The 25,682-nt window shown below is 36.9% G+C and overlaps 1 protein-coding gene across 4 annotated transcripts in view; it reads left to right on the top strand.

The window, feature by feature from the left end:
- TFEC (transcription factor EC) overlaps positions 1–25,682 on the top strand; it is a 688,992-nt gene that overhangs the window by 255,785 nt on the left and 407,525 nt on the right. For all 4 annotated transcript variants that reach the window (XM_082472378.1, XM_082472375.1, XM_082472376.1 and 1 more), the window contains one exon: positions 21,065–21,171. The gene's annotated coding sequence lies outside the window, so the exon portion shown is untranslated. The remainder of the gene's footprint in view (positions 1–21,064; positions 21,172–25,682) is intronic.

Below are 25,682 nucleotides of genomic sequence, written 5' to 3'. Positions count from 1 at the left end.
CAACTTCATGGCAACTCAGCTTCTCTCTCATTCACTGATTATATATATCTTGCTGCAAGAATTATTTCACATAAAAATATATACTCTATTTTTTCCTGCTCAGAAACTAAGAAAATCAACACCAAATAACATAGATATATATATTTCTTCCTTCTTTCCCATTTTATCATCCATAGTCTTTAGACAGGGCCTACTGCTCTAGTCCAGTGAGCCCCAATCTTCAGTCATTTGAGTAGGGCCTTCATGATTGTTGCTTTATCTGTATTCTTCCTTTATTGTTATTTACTTAATGATTTTATTTAAACCAACTCCCTAGCTGGGGTTGCCCATTTCTGTTTTAAATAAGCTCACTACCTGTTATAACCTTTGTCTGATAATATTTGTACAATTGTGGAGTTAATGTCCTCATTATAATTTTTATTTTTTAATTAATTATTTTTTATTGAAGTATAGTTGATTTATAATGTATTAGTTTCAGGTGTACAACAAAGTGATTCAAATATATATATATATTCTTTTCCAGATTCTTTTCCCATATAGGTTATTACAAAATTTTGAGTATAGTTCCCTGTGCTACACATTAGGTCCTTGTTGTTTTTCTATTTCATGTATAGTAATCTGTATATGTTACTCCCAAATTCCTAATTTATCCCTCCCTCCTACCTTTCCCCTTTGGTAACCATAAGTTTGTTTTCCATGTTTGTGAGTCTGTTTCTGTTTTGTAAATAAGTTTATTTGTATAATTTTTTAAGATTCCACATATAAGTGATATCATATGATATTTGTCTTTGACTTACTTCACTTACTGTGATAATCTCTAGGTCCACCCATTTTGCTGCAAATGGGATTATTTCATTCTTTTTTATGGCTGAGTAATATTCCATTGTGTGTGTGTGTGAATGTGTGTGTGTGTGTGTGTGTGTGTGTGTGTGTGTGTGTATACCACATCTTCTTTATTCATTCGTCTGTTGATGGACATTTAGGTTGTTTCCATGTCTTGGTTATTGTAAAGAGTGCTGCAAGGAACATTGGGGTGAATGTATCTTTTAGAATTATGGTTTTCTCTGGATATATGCCCAGGAATGGGATTGCTGGATAATATGGTAGCTCTATTTTTAGTTTTTTAAGGAATCTTCATACTGTTCTTTATAGTGGCTGTATCAATTTATATTCCCACCACCAGTGTAAGAGAGTTCTCTTTTTTCCACACCCTCTCCAGCATTTATTATTTGTAGACTTTTTGATGATGGCCATTCTGAGTGGTGTGAGGTGATACCTCATTACAGTTTTGATTTGCATTTCTCTAATAATTAGTGATGCTGAGCATCTTTTCATGTGCCTTTTGGCCATCTGTATGTCTTCTCTGGAAAAATGTCTGTTTAGATCTTCTGCACATTTTTTGATTGGGTTGTTTGTTTTTTTGATATTGAGCTGTATGAGCTGTCTGTGTATTTTTGAGATTAATCCCTTGTCAGTTGCATCATTTGCAATATTTTCTCCCATTCAGTAGGTTGTCTTTTCATTTTGTTTATGGTTTCCTTTGCTGTGCAAAAAGCTTTTAAGTTTAATTGGGTCCCATTTGTTTATTTTTGTTTTTATTTCCATTACTCTAGGAGACGGATCCAAAGGATAGTGCTGTGATTTATGTTAAAGAGTGTCCTACCTATGTTTTCCTCTTGGAGTTTTATAGTGTCTAGTCTTACATTCAGGTTTTTAAATTTTCTAATATACATTGAATTAAACAACATTTGAAATGTAAAACTATCTTATACAGCTCTAGTCACACTGGAATTTATTGAATCTTGTATTTAAATTACCCATTTATAATTTTGAGTCTTCCAATGTTTTTTTCCCCTATTTGAGCTCTTCTTTCCCATCTCCCCAGAACAGGTGCTCACTCATGACCCTTCATACCTACACAATCTGGCTTAAGTCAACTCCTCTGACCCTACTCTACTGATCTTTCAGCTTTTTTCCTTCTGTACTTCATGCTTGCATACTATAATATTCTAAATTTCATTTATTTTTATTTTCCAGTAGTTTAAAGGTTTTACATAAGTATTTGTGGATTTTCTCCCCCATCCCTCACTCCTTATATTCTTTCTCAAAAGTCTTAGCTTCCAGAGGACAGAGATGATTATTGTTCAGTTCTGTGATATCTCTCCCCTACCTAATACAAGGATCTGTACCCCCATAGACTTCTAATGATACTAATAAGCTAATAGCTGTATAATGGATGTATGGACAAGGCCACAATGTTTGATCTTTATGTTTTTACAGCTTTTGTTGGGGAAATAGAATCATTTCTATGGTATACAAATTAGGACTCCTTGATTTTTTTCAGGCCAGAGTAACAGCATATATAAAAAGTTTATAGATAAGGGAAAACATGGAGTGTTGGGGACATGGAAAGAAGCTCAGAGTATCTGGAGCACAGAATGTGAGAGCAAGTGGGGAAAGGTATCATTGGGGAGGTAAGCAGGGACCGTGTCAGATAGGGCCTCGGAATTTGCACTAAAGAGTCTGGATTTGGTCCTAAGAGTCAGTGATGAGCAATTGAAAGGTGACGTGTTGTATAGGAGATGGATAGAGGTGGCCCCAAAGAAGAGCCAGAACTGAAAACTTATAGGGCCTTCATTGTCCTGAGCCCTGAGAAGGCATCTAGGCTGTAACACAAAGGAACAAGCACATCCAACTCCTTTAGTAAGAAACTGAAAGAAAAGATTATTAGACAATGAAACTGAGAACGTTGAGGTCAATCCTCTCATCTCAGTCTAGTCAGGAACCTCAGATAATCAGGGAGATAATCTTTATTGGAAAGTTTTTCATATTTGGAAGTTATATTATATGCCAAAATATCTCAGAGAAAGCACTAATATTACAAAAAATTATTAAATTTTATTGTTGCAATGGTGTGCAAGTCATTTAATAGTGAATATGATATCCAAGAGCAAGTGCTATGAGTATCTATACAGAAGCTGAATTATTAAGAAAGAAAACAGAAAGGTTATCTACAGAAGATGACTGCAGATAGACTGGTTAAAAAAATAGTCCCAAAGCTGGGATAATGTTTCACAGAAACTCTTTATTTGGAAAGCTTATGGCAAGTCTGTGGAGGCACTCCTGATGAACTGATAATTTATATAAAGAATTAACACTATTATTGTTGTTGTAAAAGCCTTACCACATAAGTTAGTTTTTTGAACTACATACACTTGCATATAATTTTTATTAATCAGATATGTAAAAACAGGATAAGTTAGACACCCTTTTAAGCTCTTTCCTAGACCTAGGGTTTTATCATATTTAAAAAAATAATTACTGTTACCACTATGGAACAAGGATAACATAGAGAGATAACACTACTAGCACATTATACTAAAGAAGAAAAAAAGGCAAAGCAGAGGGAGGGAGGAGAATGGGACTAGAGGTGCTGCTTTACTTGCTTCCTATCCTTGGTCATGGGCTATCTCACACTGAGAATGCAAAGGCTGAAGCCAAGGACAAAGGAAGCCTTCCTCCACCAGCAGGAGCAAGGCTGAGGACAACTGTGACCTTTCTGACCACGGAATCAAAACAGTGTCTCTGCTACATCTATTTTGTGCCAGAAAAATTTTAACCCTGCTTTCTAATAGCCAAGGGTAACACTGTTTTGTTCATAGTTTTACAATATCTCACTTAGTATTAGGTTTTGAAATAATCACATTCAGAAATAGTTGAATCTGTTCAAAATACTAATTAATGTTTTATTCAATGAAAGCTTACAAAAGCAAATCACCTTTCCAAAGGAAAGCACAAAGTCATCAAACTAGTCACACTTTATACTTTGTTTTACCTGAAATTTTCCAGTAAAGACTTCTGGGCATAGAGTAGGTACCCAATAAATACAACGGAATAGAACAGTTTTAAGGGAATAATGGAAACCCATAATTCAGAAATCTACTTTATATCTTGTTCATAAATTTCTTCATATGATATATTTTTAATGTCACATACAAATTTTAAAAGAAATTTCTATTGCTTGCCAACTTCAGAAGACATCAAGTCCAAACTTTGCAAAATGCATAAAAATAAATAATTCAACTGTATTAAATAATATTAAAAGTTATTTACATGATGTGGTCTTGGATTCAGACTAATGAGGGCATAATGCCTCCTTGCAGTGCCTTCTTCTGACATCTCAGGGTGCCAAGTTGTTAATTCTGTGTGTGGTTATTTATTGAATATCTGTATCCCCTATTAGATAGTCCCCTTTGTGAAGACTAAAAGGTGCATCCCTGGTGTCTAGAATTCTTAATAAATATTTAGTAAATGAATGAAAAAAGGGAAAGGGAAGGCAAGGGAAGAGGACTAACATTCCTTGATGACGTACTATATGCCAAAGCCCATCACACTCTGAACATGATTAAGCTTTTAAACTAAAAATGAAAAAAGGAGGTTAAAAAGTAGTAATTTGAATATATTTGTTCTTACAATGAAATAAGAAAAGACTGTAATAAAATAAGGCCAATAAAGAGAGTAAAGAAATAATTCTTATTTCACTATTGGTTTAAATTTGTATAATTGTATGCATTTATAGATTGTAATCATCACATTTTCTAGTTTCTGTATTTGATGCTTTGCTCTCTTAGGGCCTTGCTGACCCTGGAGGGACTGTCCCTCCCAGGGCTAACTAATTCCTAGAGATAGCAAACAACTCATCTAAGAGTGTGCCTTTTACATGCAAACTGACCAATTCAGAGCCCATATACCAACCACCTCCTTTAAAGTGCTGTCACACTCTGGGCCACTATCCATCTGCCCTGATCACTTCAGGGCTAGGTACCAGACTACTAGGGACAGTCCCTACATCCCAGAGCCCACTGAAATTATTCAAACTAGCCAGCCCTGAGGCTGCTTACCCTGCCTTGCTTGTTCCTTCCTGTGGAAACCACAATAAAGGCTCTTGCCCCCATTTTCTCCTTGTTCCTTCTTTCTGAGTGACCCTGGTGCTTCCCCATGTGGCCCTACATGGTGTGGCATGTCCCCTCCTCTTGGGACCTGTGATTATAACAAACTATCGTTTCAGTGGCAATTACTGTCTCCTGATCTATTGGCATGACATACTAAACAATAACAAAACCTACATTTTAAAACATAGTTTCATTGTAAAAATTCTCTTCATTATAAATATTAAAAGAGAAACAATGATCAGATCACAGTATATAATATATAATATCTGTTAATTAGAACTTCTGCCTTATGAGTTAATTGAAGTTTTCTAAATTATTACACTGAGAAAACCCTCTTATTATGGTATTTCATTTAATAAGATCATTACACAGAAGCTTTTCAATAATTTGGTTTTTTATGAAGTTTTATCCTTCCAACTAATACAATTTACTGACAAGTTAAATGTAGATTAATTTTATAGGAATAAAGATTTTGAAAAGAGACTAAAATTCTAATGATAGATACAAAGAGTATTTTATTCTGTTACTGTATTTTTGTAAGAAATAATAATATTTTGTTCCAAATCCAATTTGGAGTGCATTCAGAGGGGGAGACTTGATGAAACACCAAATAGGTTGTATTATCCATGTCCACAATCCCTTATTCACAATTCGAAGATCTAAAACATTTTGAAAACCGAAACATATTTCATAAGTTTGTGGCAAAGTCATTTGGTGGCAAAACCTGTTCTGAATTAATGAGGTTATTTGTATCTTTACTTACTCTTCTTGAAGGTAAATATTCATACTTATGCTACAGAAATATTAATGTGTTTTTTGGGGGGGTGATGAACCAGACCATGGTGGGAATATTAAATATGTGCCATTTACATGCTGTCATATTCTGAAATTTATTTAAAATTCTGAATTTTGAATACAGCTATCCACAAGAGTTTCAGATGAGGGTTTGTGGGCCTAATTCAGTATGTATGTGTGTTCATGTTGCTTGCATGTTTGTTTTTTTTTTAAACATCCTTATTGGAGTAGAATTGCTTTACAATGGTGTGTTAGTTTCTGCTTTATAACAAAGTGAATCAGCTATACATATACATATATCCCCATATCTCCTCCCTCTTGCGTCTCCCTCCCACCCTCCCTATCCCACCCCTCTAGGTGGTCACAAAGCACCAAGCTGATCTCCCTGTGCTATGCAGCTGCTTCCCACTAGCTGCTTGCATGTTTTGGTCATGCAGACATGAACTGTTTCCCCTTCTTTGTTTAATATTTAATTTTACTAAGTATTGTGACTCCTGTATTAATTTTTCTTTAATTAACTTGAAAGAATGCAATAAAGTTACTGGACCAACATTTTAAGACAAATCTTGGTGGTTCCCTGTGTAGGGGGCACTGAAGGTACAAAGATAACTAAGACCCAGTTACTGCACTCCAGTGAGGACAGATATGAAATAAATAATAGTGACACAGTGTGACAAATGCTGTTAAAGTGGTGTTCAATGTGCTTTTGGTTCAGAGAGAAGGGAACTACTACTTGCCTGGGGGAATTTGGTAAGGCTGCAGGGAAGAGGAGATTTGGCAGAAGGAAAGAAAGGAAAGGCAGTTCATCAGATAATGAAATGGGAAAGAGTTACTCAATCCCAGTACTATTGGATCTCAAAACAAATGGGAACTATTAATATGATCCCTTAAATAACTTGACATACTGTAACTCTTGCTAAAGTTTAAACTCTTCTCATTAGTATTGTTCTGTCAGCAGTGAGAGACATTGTTAAGCTTTTCGGCATCAATAGAAGTTCTTAAAGAAAAGCAGCCCGGGTTTTGATATGTCATTGCATTGAAGCAGAATATAATGCTATTTGCAGGATTTATAATAATAAAATGCCAGTGCAGTTTGGATTATCTTCAAGGAGCCATCCTCAACCAAATGCCATATATCCCTGTCCCACAAGGCAGTTCCTTGGACGGGAATGACTGTGAGACACTTGAGTGCATTTTACTCATCCATAAAAGTCATATTAGTAAGGTAAATATAGGAGCCACTTCATTCCTCATAAATGTAACCATCTGCCTGCAGTGGTGTGGTATTTAAAGCTCAGGTTAGGCTTGACAGTGCTGAAGTTCAGCCTGGTATTTTCAAATGCTCAACTCCAAGAAGTGCCAACAGCAAAGATAGGATGATCTGTTGGATCTCTTTCAAGGGAGGAAGATGACAATGTGGTTTTAAGCAGTGGTGTAAAGGGAAAAGTTTATAGGCAAAACTAAACTAAAATAAAAATTTAAAAACTCCCCACTCCCATTTCCATCTGCTAAGTTATTTTGGGGGAAAACTTTAACATTATTATTAACGGTGTCACTAATTTTGCAGCTGGAGCCCCTTTTCACTTTGCATCATGGTTGACACAAATCACAGATAATCACTGTACAATAAATCATTTGAAAAATACATAGAGGCAATGAGCCAAGAAAGATATTTAGCATTTAATCGAAGGTGACCTAGTGTTTTTCACCTACCACCTATAAAATGAAACATTCAATTTAATCACGAAGCAGTGTTAATTCAGAGGAAAAATGTTGATCCTTGCAACAAGCAGGTGGTTTGGAATAGATTAAAATAAAAAATACTGAACCAAGAGTTTAGGGGCCTGGTTTCCGGTTGGAATTCTGAAACTTCATAACTGATTCCCTTAGGTAATGTATGCAAGTCCTGGGAATTTCAGATTATGCAAATGTAAAATCTACAAGGTTAGATTATATGGATTCTAAGGTCTCTTTCAACTTTAAATCTTATACTGTAGGCTATGACCATGTATGGATCTAATAGTGTTGATACTTGGCTTTTAAGGTGGGTTATTTTGCCTCACAGCTTCATTCTTTATGCAATTGTTAATAAAGTAATACTAGCTAATCTTTCATAAATGATGTCAGTTAAAACAGCTGACATACATAATCATCTCAATTCTTTAAAGTTTTTGCAAAGTGAATGCCTAGCTTTCTGTCAGACTCAATGTATTACCCGAGGATAATTAGAGAATACATTATGCATAAAAAGAAACTATTTATCTGATAAAAAAAACTGTAAAGCCCATACATATTATACCTTATTTGAGAAACCATTATAGCAGTAAAAAAAAATCTTTGATAGCAGTCCATTTGTCATCTAGCCTAGGCCCCTTAGCAAACTCTCATGAGATCAATCCTGTGATAAATGAAGAGGCACTGAAATCTGTGTCAAAGTCTGACACATCATGCAAAACATTACTCACAAAGAACAGGTAAATCAAAAGACTGGGAATTGTCAACGCTACATCCCAGGTATATCTTTTCCAGCTTTAAAAAATAGATCCCATTGCTTTATTGTTAATTCATGCTCTTAAACACAGCTGCCTATCCCCCAAAACTTCAGCCGTCATATTTTTTTCCAGTTCTTAAATGACACGTGTTATGCGCTTGAAACTATTTTAAGTGCATTACATATATTTATTCATTTAATTATCACACCAACTTCTGAGTTGGTACTATTAGTACCTTCATTTTACATGAGGGAACTCAGAACAGCGATGTTTAAGTAACTTGTACTGGTCACATAGCTAGAAAGTTGTTGAGCTGGGATTTAAGGCTAGGACTTGAAGGGAAATGCTGTAAACTTAACTAGTACGCTCCACTGCAGTGATGAAGAGCTGCTCAGATATATTTCTGTCTGGTTTTCACGGTCTCATGTATAAATGTAGAACTGTTGTAGGTTGCCTACACATACGATATCTTTTGCAGCAGATTATTTTGGGTTGGTAATTTTAAAAATAAAAATTGTAGCAGAATGGAAACAAGGAATTCCTTTAACTCTAAAGTCCTTAAGTCCTATAATATGGTTTTGTTAAATGTGTTACTGATCAAGTGCAACATGAGGTAAAAGAAGCACTGGTTTTCTAGTCACTCTAAAGACACTGTCTCCAATAATAAATAGCAAAATTGTATATTCATGATCTTGTATCACTGTATGAACTTCAACACATTTTTTAATGTTTTTGAATATTGGTACACTTCAGGGACATACTTTAAAAAGTAGATATGACTAAGTGTATAATAATTCTAATGGGATATGACAAGACTTTCAATCTTTTATAAGTGTTGTTTGATTAGATTGTGGAAAAATTATTTATCATAATTTTTTTATCCATTTGTTAATCTGAGCAGAAATCTCTTTTAGGGTCAATGGGTTAGATCCTTAGAGGTGTGTACCTCAAAAAGTTGTTGGTTGATGGTAAGCAAGTCACATAGTTTAAAAACTCAATTTTTACCCAAGTTTGTTGAAAAAGGTCATGTTGATAAGTATTTCGTGGGAAAGAATGATGGGCGTATTATCACTAGAAGGAAGTACCATAAATTTCACGGAAATATATTTTCAGGTGGCTATTTGACATAGTTTAAAAAACTGGAAAATTGATTAAAACACAGTATCAATATAAACATTTGTTTTGTAGCCCAAGTTTCAGTGTGAACTTCTGGGGGAATGTCTTAAGATGTGGATGTGTTGTAATAGTTTGTGGAAATGGATTGGTATGATGATTGTTAGCTAATTTTCCAAGTGAAGTTCCCCTGCTCTCTCTGTTTATACAATATTTCTAATGTAATAGGCAAGGTGAATCACAGTAGTGCGTTGTTAGTAGGAACGATTCCTTGCTTGTAAGAAACATAAAATATTATAAATATGTGGATATGGAAAAATAGTGATTTGAGTTCTTATGATGTAATATCCCAAACCACAGCTGAACACTCCATTTTTTTTTTTTTTTTTTTACAAACTCAATCACTACCAGACTTTGCTGATAATCCCACTCTGAAGGGCAGACTTGTGAACTTCCAGTGCCTAGAGCTGCACATCACTATTTTTTTTTGGAATGTTTCTCACGTATTTTGCAAAGTCTAACTTTTGGGTTGTACTATTAACTCAATTTCACAAAACATAATACTTATCTTTGGTAAAAACCAACAGCAGTCATATTATTGCCTCAACTCTTAGCCTCCTGGCATGTCTGAGTTGTGAAAATAAAGTATTCTACTTTTAAATGAAAATATCTGTTTCATACTTTATTGATAATTTTATATGCCACCCAATATAATGCCAAGTTGGATTTTTAAAGTTAGAATTATTAGTAATACTACCATGCTACTACTATTAATGATAACGAGGAAAATCACTACTATGTAGTAGCATATTTTTAAAATGTAGTATTTTGGCTTAGGCTTTACTTAGGATATACATTAATATACTCAATGTTTAGCATTAAAGCTTCCTAGTCTTAAAGGCACTTACCTGTTTTAGGCCTCTTTGTTGATCCAAGTTAAAAAACCAATATTTTTCCTTTTATGCATATGATAGCTACAAATTAACAAAACTTCCAAGCTCAGAAACAAAAAGCCAATTATATTCAAAGATGGGAAATGCTTGGCAGGCATCCCACCTCTTTTCCTCCCATGCTCATGACAGACATTAATCATTGATCATGGCCAGAGGCAGCCTCTGACCTCTCCTCAAAATAGTGCTCTAGGAGCCACAATCAGTCAGTCAGGGATGGTTAAGGGAGCAGACTTATCTATCACGAACAGATAAATAAAGATAGAGTGTGACACATTATCCATAATTCTCTCCTATCTGTATCTATAAACCAATATGGATCCATTATATATAAACTGAGTGAAGGAAATGAGCCATTAGTTTGTAAGAAAGCAAATGGAGAGACACGATCACGCAAAAGTTATTGTAATTTTTCTATGTCCTTTTGGACCTACAGAGAAAGCATGTCCCTTTATGAAGCTATCAGTTTTGGAAAGGGAAGTTAGCAAGGATTTTAGCCTCAAGAATTCCTTCCACAGGAAATGTGGCATTGCAAACTTAAGGGCTGGGCTACTCAGAGGAAATCTGCTGCTGTGTTTCCATATGTCAGGGAAGCAAACCTTCTTTGGAAGAGCCATACCCAGGCTGGCTAAGAATAGAAATGGACTGTGTGGCAGTGAAACTGAAAATAGTTTCCTCTTGTCCTTATTTATTCAGTTTTAGGGGGGGCCTTCCCTTTATAAATTATACATTTTTTTAAACATCTTTATTGGAGTATAATTGCTTTACAATGGTGTGTTAGTTTCTGCTTTATAACAAAGGGAATCAGTTATACATATACATATATCTCCATATCTCCTCCCTCTTGTGTCTCCCTCCCACCCTCCCTATCCCACCCCTCTAGGTGGTCACAAAGCACTGAGCTGATCTCCCTGTGCTATGTGGCTGCTTCCCACTAGCTATCTATTTTACATTTGGTAGTGTATATATGTCCATACCACTCTCTCACTTCGTCCCAGCTTACCCTTCCCACTCCCCGTGTCCTCAAGTCCATTCTCTACGTCTGTGTCTTTATTCCTGTCCTGCCCCTAGGTTCTTCAGAACCTTTTTTTTTAGATTCCATATATATGTGTAAGCATACAGTATTTGTTTTTCTCTTTCTGACTTACTTCACTCTGTATGACAGACTCTAGGTCCATCCACCTCACTACAAATAACTCAGTTTCCTTTCCTTTTATGGCTGAGTAATATTCCATTGTATATATGTGCCACATCTTCTTTATCCATTCATAAAAATATGGAACGCTTCATGAATTTGCGTGTCATCCTTGCACAGGGACCATGCTAATCTTCTCTGTATCATTCCAATTTTAGTATATGTGCTGCTGAAGTGAGCACAAATTATACATTCTTGATTGTAAGTTTTAATGGTGACCTATTTACAAGCATTAGAAATTGAAAACAGCTATTAAATTTGAAAATCTTTTTGTGTATGTTGGGGAAGAGTAGGATAAGCCTACTAGGAAAAGAATGTGTTATTTGATCTGTACCAAAAAATCCCAAATAAGCAAGCAAACCATAATTTCAAAGTATTAAATCTGTAAGTTTAACAAATAAGTGTTACATGCTTTCTTACTGGGGTCCCAGTAATACTCCCAGGATGCCTAACATGACATAAACTCACTGTCTTAGCTTGGGCTGTCATGAAAAAAATACTATAGACTCAGTGGCTTAAACAACAGTGGTTTATTTTCTCACAGTTCTGAAGGCTGGAAGTCTGAGATCAGGGTGCCAGCATGATTGGGTTCTGTGAGAGCAGTCTTCCTGGCTTGTAGATGGCCACCTTCTTGCTGTGTCCTCATATGTCCTTTCCTTGGTACATGCACTGGGAAGAGGTCTCTCTCTCTCTCTCTCTTCCTATTCTTATAAGACCACTAATCCTATTGTGAGGGCCCCACCCTCATGACCTTATTTAACCCTAAATACACTCTTAACACCCCATCTTCAAATACCATCACATTGGTTGTTAAAGCTTCAACATATGAATTGTGGAGGGTGAGCACAGACATTCAGTCTATAACACTCTCAAAGGATTACTTTGATTGGTTGATCTTAAAAAACATGTGTTTCAAGTTTTACTAACTCCCAACAACTAATTTGAGAAATATATAAAGTTTTCTACCAAGAAAATTGGAGGATGATAAGAAAAACTGTTAGAATTTTAAGAGAGTACTTTAAGAGTATAGTAAGGTGATCAGATATAAAAGTCAATATACAAAAATCAATAACTTTCTTAATATTAGCAATACTCAATTAGAAAACGTAATGATAAAAGGGATCTCATTCATAATAGCAACAAAATCCATTTTATACTTAGAAATAAATAGGAAATGTGCAAGATTTTTATGAAAACGGTGTTTAAAAATCTACATAAATAAAATGTTATTCCATATTTCTCAGTGGGAAAACTCAACATTGTGAAGATGTTGATGAGCTGGTTCTCAAGCACGTATAAAAAAAGAACAGCAATGCTGAGCAAGTTACATTTTTAAAAAAGAGAATCATGGGATTTGAACTACTACTCATAAGAAGAACATAATATTAGGCAATTTAAACAGTGCATTTTGGCATAGGAATAAACAAACACATTGGTAGAAAAAAATAGAATGGAAACCCAAGAGTATAGTTTATAGTAAAGATGTCATCTCTAATTAGTAAAAGTGTAAGTGTTCAAAGCTTCTCAATTAATCACATTATGACAATTGGCTCTCCTTTTGGGGAAGAAATTAAACTCATAGTTCATATCATAAGCAAAGATACCTTTTGGAGAGACTAATGAGAATAAATGTTAAGAACAAATTATAAAAGTATTTGAAGAGAATATAGAAAAAATTTCATAACTCTGGGAACTGGGAAAGCTTTCCTAAGTAATACACAAAATTCAGATGTCATATAAGAAATTATTTATAATGTTGACCTCATAAAAACAAAAATCTTCTATGGGACAACAATAAAAAAGAAGTTAAATGATAAGCTACAGACTAGCAGAAATATTTGCAACAGGTATAAAAGATTTGCAATATATAAAAGGTGCCTACATATGAATATTTAAAACACAAAGAACCAAATAGAAGATAGACAAAGGATACAAAGGACCATTTACAAGAGAAATGCATATGGCATACATGTGAAGCTCAGCATGTAAAAATTAGATAATATTTACCAAACTTTAAAGTAACCCTAATCTTTGACTTTGCAGTCTACTTCTAGGAATCTGTCCCACAGAAATACTCACTCACAGTAAAACACGTTTACAAGAATATTCTCTTTTATAATAGCAAATAGTAGAAACAAACAGAATATCACCAACAAAGGAGACAGTAATAAAATTACAGAACATTCCATTGTTATAGAGAAAGAATAAGATCTGTACATATTAAAATAGAAAATTCTTTAAGACCCAGGTAAAAAGAAGTTGCCATAGCATAATAGAATCGTATGTAAATGTATATGACCCATAAATGTACAAATACTTTGTGTTTATTTTTTTGTTCTATATGCTTTTGTATGGATTGATTCTTCTACTGTGAGAATATATTCATGTGTTTCTTGTTTAACTGAAAGAAAATGTTTTTTAAATCAAAGAGACGAGTATTCAAGGAAGATCAGGCCTAGTGGCTCAAACTCTTTTCACATGATAGACAGCTGCTTCAAGGAGGGTTTGAGAATCACATGTCTGTCACTAATGTGGTTTGGGCCTCTTTGTACTTACATTTCCTCTTGACCTCTGGGTTTGCTACCAGTTTTCCTTTTCTGGAGAGTGTTGAAATGGGCATAAAAAGAAATTCTTTAAGAAAGTTTAGATCCTTGTTATACAAAATTGCATTGCTGGAAGGGGTTTTAGATATGATCTAATGCAACTCTCAAGTTTTACGTGGAATCCTGATTTCCGAGATGGCCAGGAAATGTTGATGGGATTTTCACATTTCTCATGCTTGAGTCACATCCCCTTATCCAGAAACCTGGGAAAACTTTACCACTGAAAACTCAAATAGGGTGGTACTACTCCCCCAACTTTTAAGCCAACAGTGTAAGAAAACAAAAAGGTAATTTCATTCAAAAGATTAAAATTAATAAATATTTTTTCAGCAAACAAATGAGTACTGTGATGCCACCTGATGACCCACAAAAAGTGACTCCCAGTATTATTTTAATTATCTGTATTTGTACCTTTTAATCCATAAATTCCTGCCATATTACCTTCCATCAACTCTTTCCATCACTAGCCTGGTTGTTTTATCTCCATTTGTCAAATCATTATAGTGGGGCAGTTGGCCAAGTTGGTATGTTTAAGCCATGTCATATTCTCTTAGTTGGGTCCTGTGTGTCCTAAGGGCCCTTCAAGAAACTCACTTGTCTCCTTAGATATTGGTAAGGAAAAGTCAGAAATCTCTCCTTCCAATATGATGATTTTTGTTCTTAGCGAGAGCACTGCTTTGGCGATTATGTGCCCAATACCTTTGCTCAGAGCCTATCTGATTTGCATCCAGCTAAACTGCCTCTGTGCACTCAGATATGTGTCCCTATAAAGAGACCACCTCCTCACTTTTAGAACTCCAGTGTACCTTGACCTATGCTTGAATGGACTACAGCTACGACTATAAGATCAAATAGGTCATTAAACCCCCTGAACTCTTGAATTGCTCTTATTTAGTCCTCAAATGAATAATTTGCGTAGTGCAAAAGTCATTGGGAAGCCATGATTCCTCTCTGGAGCTCCAAGCTGGCTTCCCATAGGGGCCTGTGTTCCATTCTAACTGAGTTTATCAAGCTATAAATTCCTGACTAAAGCCCAGAACCTTGAGACACAAGGAGGTTAGGAGAATGACTGCTCCAGCATCTCCGGTCACCCAGATATTTGCGGAGAATGCACAAGGACCTTGGACTCCTGAATCTAAGGCCAGTGTAATAAATTTATAACTTAAGAAACATGGTTTTCAATTTTTAAAATTTTTCTGTGAAAATGAAAATCACTGTGATGGAAATGTTCTTTCTTTTCTAAGTTCTTTAACGTTATATTATCTTTATATGTTTACAATGGCAGGAAATGATCCTACTGCCTGCCAGTGAATGAGGGAGTGAATAGAGCTGATGAAACAGAGCTAATATTCAGCATAAGCTTCTATAGTTTCGTTTGTTTGATGTGGTGGCCCTTGGGCCTACAGAACTACACCTTCTGTTTATGCTTCCAAGTGTTCCTTTTATCTTCAGATAAAAGTGTAAAGGGGAAGTTGCCAATATTAGTCCACCTTTTGGGCCCAAGCCACAGTTAAACTTAGATGTAAAAGAGATCAAAGCATTTCCATTCTGATCCAAATAGCTGCAGCCCAGCAGTGTAGCTGGTGGCAATATAAAAATGGCTGAACACTTTCTGATTTGGAATATCTAAGTGATACATTCTAGACTGCAAGGCAGAAAAAGAGGCAGTATGCATGCCTGCTTTTGAAATGACTGCCTGCCTTCTAGGATTTGACAAAGAAACACTTGTTTAGACTTTGGTATATAATCTAGTAAGAAGCCCTCAGGTACTCCTGAAGGCTTCCTTAAGGGGTTTCTATGGATGGACATTTTCTCTCACTTCCCCTAAGTTGATTTTGCACATGGTCCTTCTATGCTTCTTTTAGGTGAAGCCAAACTGTTGAGGATTACTCTTTGCAAAATGGCAGCAACTCTCCCTTCCCCTCCCTTTTTTATAAGTGCTTGTATGTTCTGAGATTGATAAAGCATCAGACTGGTATCCCTGGAGGATAGAGAGAAGACTCTTGGTCTCTGCAGGAGTAGGGTCACTAAATTATTTGTTATCCAAACCACTTTTGTGAGTGAAAGGGGCACTATTAATAACTAAACCTGGATAATTGGAGTAAGCTGAGACTGTCTTGACAAATTGGAATGTATGGTCACCTGGTATGTAGGGCAATGTGTGACGTCTGGTGTCTAGAACCTCAATTCTAATGCTTCTTTACCTGTGCAAAATTGGACATTTTCTAGTTCCTCCCTTAGATTATTACAGATGATCATTTTATGCTGTTGATAACAAATTTAGCAATAAGATAATTAATTTCCATATGACTCAGAACACAGCCCCCTTGTTAAGTAATACAGCTCCAGAACAGAATTTGTTGCAAAGAAAATGTTCTGTGCAAATTCTTTAAAGAAGTCTTTCAAGTGCATTTTTTTTTTAGGATGCCACCACCCACTGTTTACAAAGAAAGTCTTTAAGGGAAGCAGCAGACCCCTCAGGCCATTTCTAGCAAAGAGATGTACATTTGGTACCAACAACACAAAAACACTGTTGTAACTACACCCAAACTGATTTTTGCACCCAACATATTTTTGTCTTCAAACTGCAGTCGGATTGCTGTGTTTCCCTTCTGTTTGTTTCACCACTTCCCTTCTAAATATTTTGCATCATCCTGGAGGTTTTCCCAAATGTGGCCTGCTCACTGGAGAGCCATATTCCTCTGACTTGTGGCATTAGGTTGTGTCGCCATGGCAAGGCTTGTTTATCATAAGGGAATACCTTATAGGATGGGCACCTCTCACAACAATTTCAACCTCTTTTCCTCCTCTTCTCCCACATGCTCAGATATTCTGAGACAGCAGCCCAGATATGGCTTTCTCTAATCATAAATTGCATTCCTAGAGTGTGAACTTTTCTTTGCTCTGCTTTCAAGATAGGGAAATTTTTGGCTCTGTTTATTTCTTTCAAACTGGGCAGTACCCTCTTGACTGTTATGACTAATTCACTTGACAGGGCTGGAATCTCCTCATAGTTCTCTCCAGGTAAATCTCGTCGCTCAAACTTGTGGGGGGGAAAATGCCAGAGGGAGCAAAGGGTGACCTCGTGGTGGTCGCAGCCTATCCACTGGACAGAGGCCTCTGTTGACCATGGGGATTTTTTCCAAGAGAAGGAACGCTTAGTCAGAACCTGACAGTTCTTATACTCTCACATTCCTGTAGAGGAACCAGCTTGGGGAGAGATAAGAGCCCTGGGTTGACACCCTGATTATGCCTACCTTTTTATTTGTTAAATGTGGAAATTGACTTCATCCAATTAATAAGAGCAGGAAACAGTTTTTGTTTTCTCTTTGTAGGAAAACATGAAGTAACAGTTTTATCTTAATTTGTCAGGCATTGCCCAAGAGACTACAGCCATGTGGGCTGGTGGCCAAAAAATCTCTCTAAGTCCCAAGTACTAACACCCAGATATAAAAAGAATGCTAATTGGTTTTCCAGCTGAAAAATAATAAGGTACTTGGTGCCAAAAATGCTGTATGGCATGGAAACCCCAAGTTTATACAATAGGGCCTGATTGCAATCTGGGGGCTCCATTTGTACTCATATGTAGAGCTAAACAAAGGGAGGTGTTTCGCTCCTCTGCCTTTGTAGAAAGCCTGTGCTCCAGATCTCAGCCTGGTGTTGCACCAGGCTTCCCACAGTCTTCCTGCCAAAGCTCCAAGTTTTTTCCTGGCTGCCATTCAGGAAAGTACAGCTCCGTCCGTCCGTAGGGTGGAAAGTTAAAAAGCCCTTGCCTGGATACGCCGAAATATATACAAACACTGCTTGACGTATGGAGCAGGCAGGTTTTGCACAGGCTGCTCCTGCCTGCATTCTAAGGGAAAAGAATGCAAGATTTTTAAAAGTCATTTTAGTAAAGCAATGGAGCTATTAGCTGGAAGAAAAAAGTATTTTTTAAAGCAAATTCAGCACTCCCCTTAAGCCCAACAATTAACTATCTTAGTTTCATTAGTAAAATATCAACGAATTTACAAGAACCCATCCAGCTTGGGCCATTTTTAACTTAAGGACGTGTTTAGTATAAATAGGAAGATACTGAATGTAGAGAAGATCATTGGAAGTGACCTGGTGAGAGTCACTCTTGGGCTATTGGTACAGCTCAGGCTGGGGCTGGTACTCTGATGCATATTGGCTGATTGCTAGCCTTGCCTGTGGCTTCACACCTTGACTCCAGGTCTACATCACTGATGAGAAAGTGCTTGAATTGAAAGGATCTCTTAATACTTAGAACCCTACTCTAATTATTTCCAGTTGATGGTAAATACCACTGTTGAATTCACAGCATTTAACCAATATTATCCAAAATGCTTTTTAATTATAGTTAATACTAAAATACACTATTTTCTGTCACCAATAATGGTTATAGGCTATGACCATTACACTAGTCATGCATGTAAAGATGCAACTAAGTTTAAAATTTTGTTAAAAAAAGAATTACTTTGATAATAGAAGTAAAACATAGTCTCAAAATAACCAACTTTTGCCAAAGTATACAGAGAATAAAATAGGCTATAAGCGTCCATTGATGTGTAAAAAATAAACTGTTTTTAACAGAAACTGGCAAGCGTTGTCTGTTCCTTTCTATCAATGCTTTTTTCTTGTTTATTACTTTTTGGTTGTTTGTTATTATTAGTGCATTTCCCCTAGAGTAGTGGGACAGAATGGTATGTATTTAAGAATTTAGAAAGCATTTATTTAAAAGTACTGGGCATCAGGATTTTTTACGTGCAGGAGAAACTAAGGAGTAGAAGACCATTGAATTAGTATGTCTGACCTTTAATCAGGTTCATCCCCACCAAGCTAAATTAATTTTCCAGTGCTCCTCTTCCTTAAGCGTAGGCTTCACCTTTGGTACGTTTCTGCTTCTGTGACTTTGTGCTTGCTCTTTCCCTCACCTGGAGTGAGCTCTCTTTCCCCCTCCATCTTTTAGGTCCCAGTTCAGTTCCCAACTGATCTGTAAAGCCTCCCAGACCACTCCTCAACCCTTTAGTTTCCCATTTATCTGAACTCTTATTGCTCTTACTGTTTTCATGAGACAAGAGAAGGATGTGGAGGGTTCACAGATCACGTGGGAATCAAATTGGGACCCAGAATATGAAGAGGAGAAAGGAGCATTTTTTATTGCAAGTAGCAGAGACTCAATCAACTAGCTTAAAATAAGGAGAAGGTATTATAAACCTACAGCATCCAAGAAATGGGCCTTGCAGAGTATGCACTGGAACCTGTCAGAAACCTAGACAGCTCTCTCTCTCTCTCTCTCTCCAGTTCTCAGGATCATACAGTACCCCTCTGACTCTTTCCCAGGAATATCTACTTTCGTACTCTTCCCTTTTCTCTCTGCCTTACCATTTCAGTTTTCTTACAACTCAACTACCCCCAAATGACTGAATTAGACTTTTGGGATCTTAATTCCAAACTTTCAGAGATTTGGTTGTCTTATCTTGAACTGTATATCCAGTCATTTAATCAGTGTTGTTAGCAGAGGCAGTGATTTTTGGTACAGACAGCTGCCTAAGCCCATTCCTGTGGCAGCCTGTGGGTAAAGTTTCAGGGAAGGGGGAAATGAGTAGATAGGCATAAGATAAGTTGTAGTGCTTCTTCAAGGCAGATTCCTTAAGGGCAAGGAATAGATTACTACGTGCTTACTTTCATTACTGTGTTTAGCACGGTGCTGTTCATCCACCGCAGTGATTCACAACGCTGGCTGCACAGTAGAATCACCTGGGGAACTTTTAGAAGCATTTCCATGTCCAGTCCTCCCCCTTGCCACCACCAGAGATTCTGATTTCATTTGTGGTGGATATGGCCCAGACACCTGACATCAAGGACTACTGTGCTTTCCAGATGCCAGACTTATTTTTACTGAGGTCAGGGCCATTGAAAATATTACTCCTATAGGTGAAAAAGTGATTACCCTCATAACTAAAACATGGTAGAAATTCAAGAGCTGTTAAATAGCTTAAAATTCTTGCTTGGCTTAGCAGAAGGGTAACTATAGATTACATTCATGTTGTCTTAAGTAGGGTGAAAACCAGTAATATTGGTAACTTCAGAAAGAGACATAAAAAATTTTGATTTTACACTTTTTATTTTCCCCCATTCCTGTAACTGATTTCATTAGATCGTCAATGGTTATTTCTGCAAGGTTTTTTGACTATGTAATTCAGTACATCTACAAAATGCAGTCCTATTCCTGGATTCTTTGAAAAAAAAGGTCTCATATAACTAGGAAAATTTAAGGTTTAATAGTAAATTCTGACATGATGACAATTCAGAGTGCCACTTGGATGATAATTGTTTTGTTTTTCAGTGGTAACTCTGAAATTGGCATTTGATTAATTTGGACTGAGTAAAGTTTACCTCCAGAATAGCAAGGAGCAGGTTTATTGCAGGCACTATATAGAGATGCCTTTTCAGTGCACTCTTTGTAGTATCCTTGGGGTTGCTAAGGTTTGCCTTGAGCTTTAGAACCATAGTTGTGATGACTAGTTGGAGAATTCCAGGGGAATAGTTTTTGGAGTTCTTCAGTATGATTAGTGAAACCAAGGAGTATAGTCCAAGCTTTCAAGTAAATTGACTCAATTACTGTGTCCTGAGGAAATCACACCGTACTTCTTGGCAGTTGTCTCTGAGACCGCTTTAGGACATTTGTTAACAACTTCTAGAAGTCAAGCCACCCCAATCTTATGAACACATTGGGCATTGATTTATGTATAGAATGTGATTCATGGATCTTTACATTTCCTACCCCAATTTCCTTCTCTAACAGGGAGCCATTTTGCCCAATTCGTCTGAGGTACTGCTAAGGAAGACCTGGTAACATTGACCTCTTTGGCAAAGAGTCTAGAGAGAGAATACTGTGGAAGACATCTTTACCAAGTTTTGACTGAGCATAATCAGACTCAGTTTCCTTCTTGTGTTACAGTACAGACCAGTGCAGTACTGACACTTCGTTATCCCAGAGCATATTGTCCTGCCTGGACCCTCTGGATGTGAGGACCCCTTCATGGAATTACCATCGTATGTCCAATGGTAAGTAATGTGAATTGCGATGCTAGTTCTTAAGCTTCCTTTGGGGGTGATATGAATGGTTTACCCCTTTTCTTGCAAGATATCAGCTTTACCTGGAAAGGAGCAGAGATGCCACTCTTGTAGGCTAAACAGGGTTTGGTGTGTCTGCACTGAGTGGCAGGTAGTCTGGAGTACGCATTGCTGTGCAGCAGACCCTGGTGACCAGCTTGGCAAGAAAGCTGTGCTTGATTGATGTGCACAGGAGGTAAGCAAGAGGTTGTGTCCTTACTTGCTATGAACTCTACAGTCTTGTCTGTATAGCTGCTTCTAGGACCTTTGCCTATGTGAGATTTGATCCTAAGTCAGATGGTCCAAAGAGAAGTCGTTAAAGGTTTCTTTGTAAACTCCTTCTCTAACACTATTCTGCTATACATCATCAAAGTAGTCCCTTGAATTGTAAAGTACATAGATGGCACAAATCAGAACTGTAAACATTTTGCTACTTCTGTATTGAAAATCTAAATTTGAAAAATTTGACCCTCACTGATGAGGACTATACTTCTGTTATCCCACAAGACTGTCAGTTATGTTTATGAAGCAGGAACAACATAGTTGAATGTAAATTATATTGTGCGCTCCACAAACTTTCAGAACAACATGCTTTTTCTTTTAAGGACTTTTGATTTTGTTGCCTCAAGATATGAATTCTTGTCATCATGTGATTCCCAGGCAGCAAATTTCTGAGCAGAAAACGTTCAATATGCCCCCTGAACAGCATTTTAAATGCAGGACATTAAAGTGGAGGTTTGAGTCAGTTGATTTCCAGAATTATTTGTTGTTTTCCAGCTTAATTTTGAAGAAGAGCTCCCCATTATTTTCTTCCTGTCTTCTTCTCTCCCTCTCTCCCATCCTCTCTTCCATGCTTTCTTTCTTTCCTGTCCTTCCTTCCTCTGTCCTTCACTCCCTGACTTCATTTTTCTTTCAACAAAAATGTTTGAGTTATCTATATTACGATGGACTTTTTCTGAAAATACAAGCATTAAAATACTATCATGATCCTCAGGAAACTTTCTTCTTGGTGGGGAGGGAGTGGAGAAGTAAACATGAAAAGCATCCTATCTGATAAGAATTATATCCACGGTGTTGTGGGGAAAGGTAGTTGGATACATAAGCCATTCTGGATGGAGCCAGGCAGTCTGGGATGGGAAGTTGTAGGGTTAGGAAAGGTATCCTGGAGGAGACAACTTTGAGTCTCTTTGGGAAGTGGAAGAGAACCTGTTTCAAGATGTGCGGGTGGAGAAAAGAAGGAGACAAATAACTGGGCATAAAGGCAAGAGAATATGGGGCATTGAAGGAGTGGCAAATAGTTCTGTGTTACTGAAATGTAAGGGACGCGGGGTGGGGGTGGGTGGAGGACAAGAAGTGACTCTAGTGAGGTTGGAAGAAACTAAATCAGGAATAGCATTACATTTTTGTTAAGGATTTGGAATTTTCCTAAAGAAGTGTGGACACATTAGAGAATTTTAATGATTAGATTTTCCTGTTACCTAGATCATTCTAGTGATGTGTGGAACAAAGACTGATTGGTGAGACTGAAGGCGAAGAGACCTATTAGAAAGATATTGGCTGTAGTCCAGAGAAGAAATGATGAGGGTCTGACCTAAGGCAATGATAGTGCAGTAGAGAAGAGGATATAGACTGAAAGAATTTGAAAAGGCACAATTGACAGGACTTGTACTTAAATAGATTTGGTGAAAAAGAAAACACAAGGCCTTCATCAGTTAGGTCCTTATTGCTGCAAAGACCATCTATTCCAAACACATCTAAAGTTACTGGAGATTCAACCAGAGGAGTTCAAACTGAACAACTGCAACCAATATGACTATTGAACTCATAATCCCATGATACACGTATCATGCACACTCTATGTCACATGCTTGCTGAAGACCATGTTGGAGATTCCCTCAAGTTAACTTTTAATTTTTCTCATGAAAACTCCTCTCTAAACAACTGTTGTAGATATCACAATACATCTTTCTAGCATAGAGCCTCAGGATTATCTTTCATATACTTTTCCTTCTATAGGTAATTTGTTCTTTTTCAGACTCTATCATAAACTATGCCTATTAGACAATTATTTCCATAACAAAGACACCTGTTTAGTGAGTCATGGCAGCCAGCATAATTGACCTACTGACAGAACTTCCCTTTTTTTCATGTTTTTTGCTCTTCAATGAATTAAAACTAATTAAAACAAAAACTGAAATATTATTTTAGTTTCTAAATTGCCATGTTACCTTTATTGATTTACTTTCTTCTCATTCTGCAAGAGCAGATGTCCACATGTGGTGGTGAAGTCTGCCACTGCCACTGAACTCTTGTTAGCTATTCTTCTTGAGCCCTGGAGAGTTTCCATGTTCAGAGTGACCAGCTGTGGTGAGCAGGAGGGGCATGCAGGCAGGAAACATGGTAATGGGTCACAGGACTGTCTGGGGAGAAGCTAAGCCAACTACAAGTTTTCCTTTGTGTAGAGAGAATGGTGGCAGTGACTTATCACCCCCACTCTAAAACCCAAGTTGTAGTTGTCTAGAGAAATGGAACAATGAACCTGAGAAGGACTATGGCTTCTTTCTCATTTATTAAGACGTCAGAATTTGTACAGCTGTAATATAGCTCTGAACATGGGTGTAAGAAAGGAAAGGCTACTGCACACCAGAATGGCTGTTGGGAAGCTCAGAGCCTAAGTCTAGGCTCTTGTTCTAAATTTTGCTGCCTTGAATCTAACATATCTTACATATAACTCTTAGCCAGCTCAGTTATCTGTTTTCCAAGCCCAGAAAAGATTAGAAGCAAATTAAAGGCAGGCATTCTGGCAGAAACACACAGATTTGAGAGCTAACAACTTGATAGCGAGGGAAAAGCCTAAAACTGGAAAGTAGGTACAGAATTGTGTTCTGCATTATAACACAGTGTAAAAAAAGACAGATAAAATTATGGACCACTGCTATCAAGGAAAATTAAGCTATGACTTGTGTTTTTTATTTGGAACACAGAAAAATTGCCATCAAAATTTGTTAAAATAAACAGAGCTTAGGAAGTCAAAGGTTTTCATTGCTCAAAGAATTAGTTAACATAAAACATATTTCCTTCTCCTATAGCTTCTGCCATTAAACCTTGCAGAGAAGTCACAAAGAGACCATGGAAATGAGTGTCTCTCTTTTATGAGCATTCTCAAAACTGTCCACCTCACTTTCTCGTTACAACCTTACTTCCTCTCTTATGTGCTATCCTCACCTTTTTTTCCTGCCATTTGTACACATCAATATTCTATATTTCCTTAGCTCTTGTGTTGGTAGTTGAGAACCTAATTGCTATGGTTTGAATATTTGTGTCCTTCAAAAATGCATATGTTGGAATCCTAACCCCTAAAGATGGTGATATTGGATGTGGGACCCTTGGGAGATGCTTAAATCATGAGAGTAGAGTGCCTCATGAATGTGATTAGTGCCTTGTAAAAGGAGCTCCAGAGACATCCCTAGCCTTTTTCACCATGTGAGGATGCAGTGAGAAGTCTGAATCCCTGAAGAGGACTCTCACCTGATTATACTGACCCCCTCTTCTTGGATTTCCAGCCTCCAGAACCATGAGAAATAAATTTCTGTTGTTTATAAGCTACTCAGTCTGTGATATTTTGTTATAGCAGCTCTAATGGATTAAGATACTAATCATTTTCCAAATGGTTAAAAATGGTAAACGAAATCATTACTGTTATTCTCTTTGTAACTAATTTCAACTCTTTTCAATATTTAATTTGTCCAGAACGAATTGTTGCCATGAAAGCCAAAGAATGAAAAACAAACAAAAAAATTCTCAAACATTTACAACTTTTACATAGAATATTAAAATACTGAGAGATAAAAGACTTGAATTTCAAGTGTTATAATAATTTTTTTTTAATTAATTAATTAATTTATTTATGGCTGTGTTGTGTCTTCGTTTCTGTGCAAGGGCTTTCTCTAGTTGTGGCAAGCGGGGGCCACTCTTCATCGCGGTGCGCGGGCCTCTCACTATCGCGGCCTCTCTTGTTGCAGAGCACAGGCTCCAGACGCGCAGGCTCAGCAATTGTGGCTCATGGGCCCAGTTGCTCCATGGCATGTGGGATCTTCCCAGACCAGGGCTCGAACCCGTGTCCCCTGCATTGGCAGGCGGATTCTTAACCACTGCGCCACCAGGGAAGCCCTATAATAATTATTAATAACTTGGTAAACTAACTCTGCCAGAACAGATAAAGCTTCATTCTATATTAAAAAGCAACACCCTCACCAATTCTCATAAATTATATCGCTCCACTTTGTAGCAGGTATTTCTACTATAGATTTGTGGTTGAATTTTAAGTTAAAGTTAATATATCAGTTTACTCAGAAATCATAATTCTGTAGAAACAAAGCACTCAACTTAAAGTTGCAAATATACTCTTAGAAATGACTCAACTGTTCTGGAATGAATGTTTGTATGTGTGACCCTTGTGTTGG

The sequence above is a fragment of the Balaenoptera physalus genome, assembly GCF_965194825.1.
Source record: "Balaenoptera physalus genome assembly, chromosome: 8".
Lineage (NCBI taxonomy): Eukaryota > Metazoa > Chordata > Mammalia > Artiodactyla > Balaenopteridae > Balaenoptera > Balaenoptera physalus.
The sequence above is the reverse complement of the archived record's forward strand: the minus strand, read 5'-3'. Positions and strand labels throughout refer to the sequence as shown.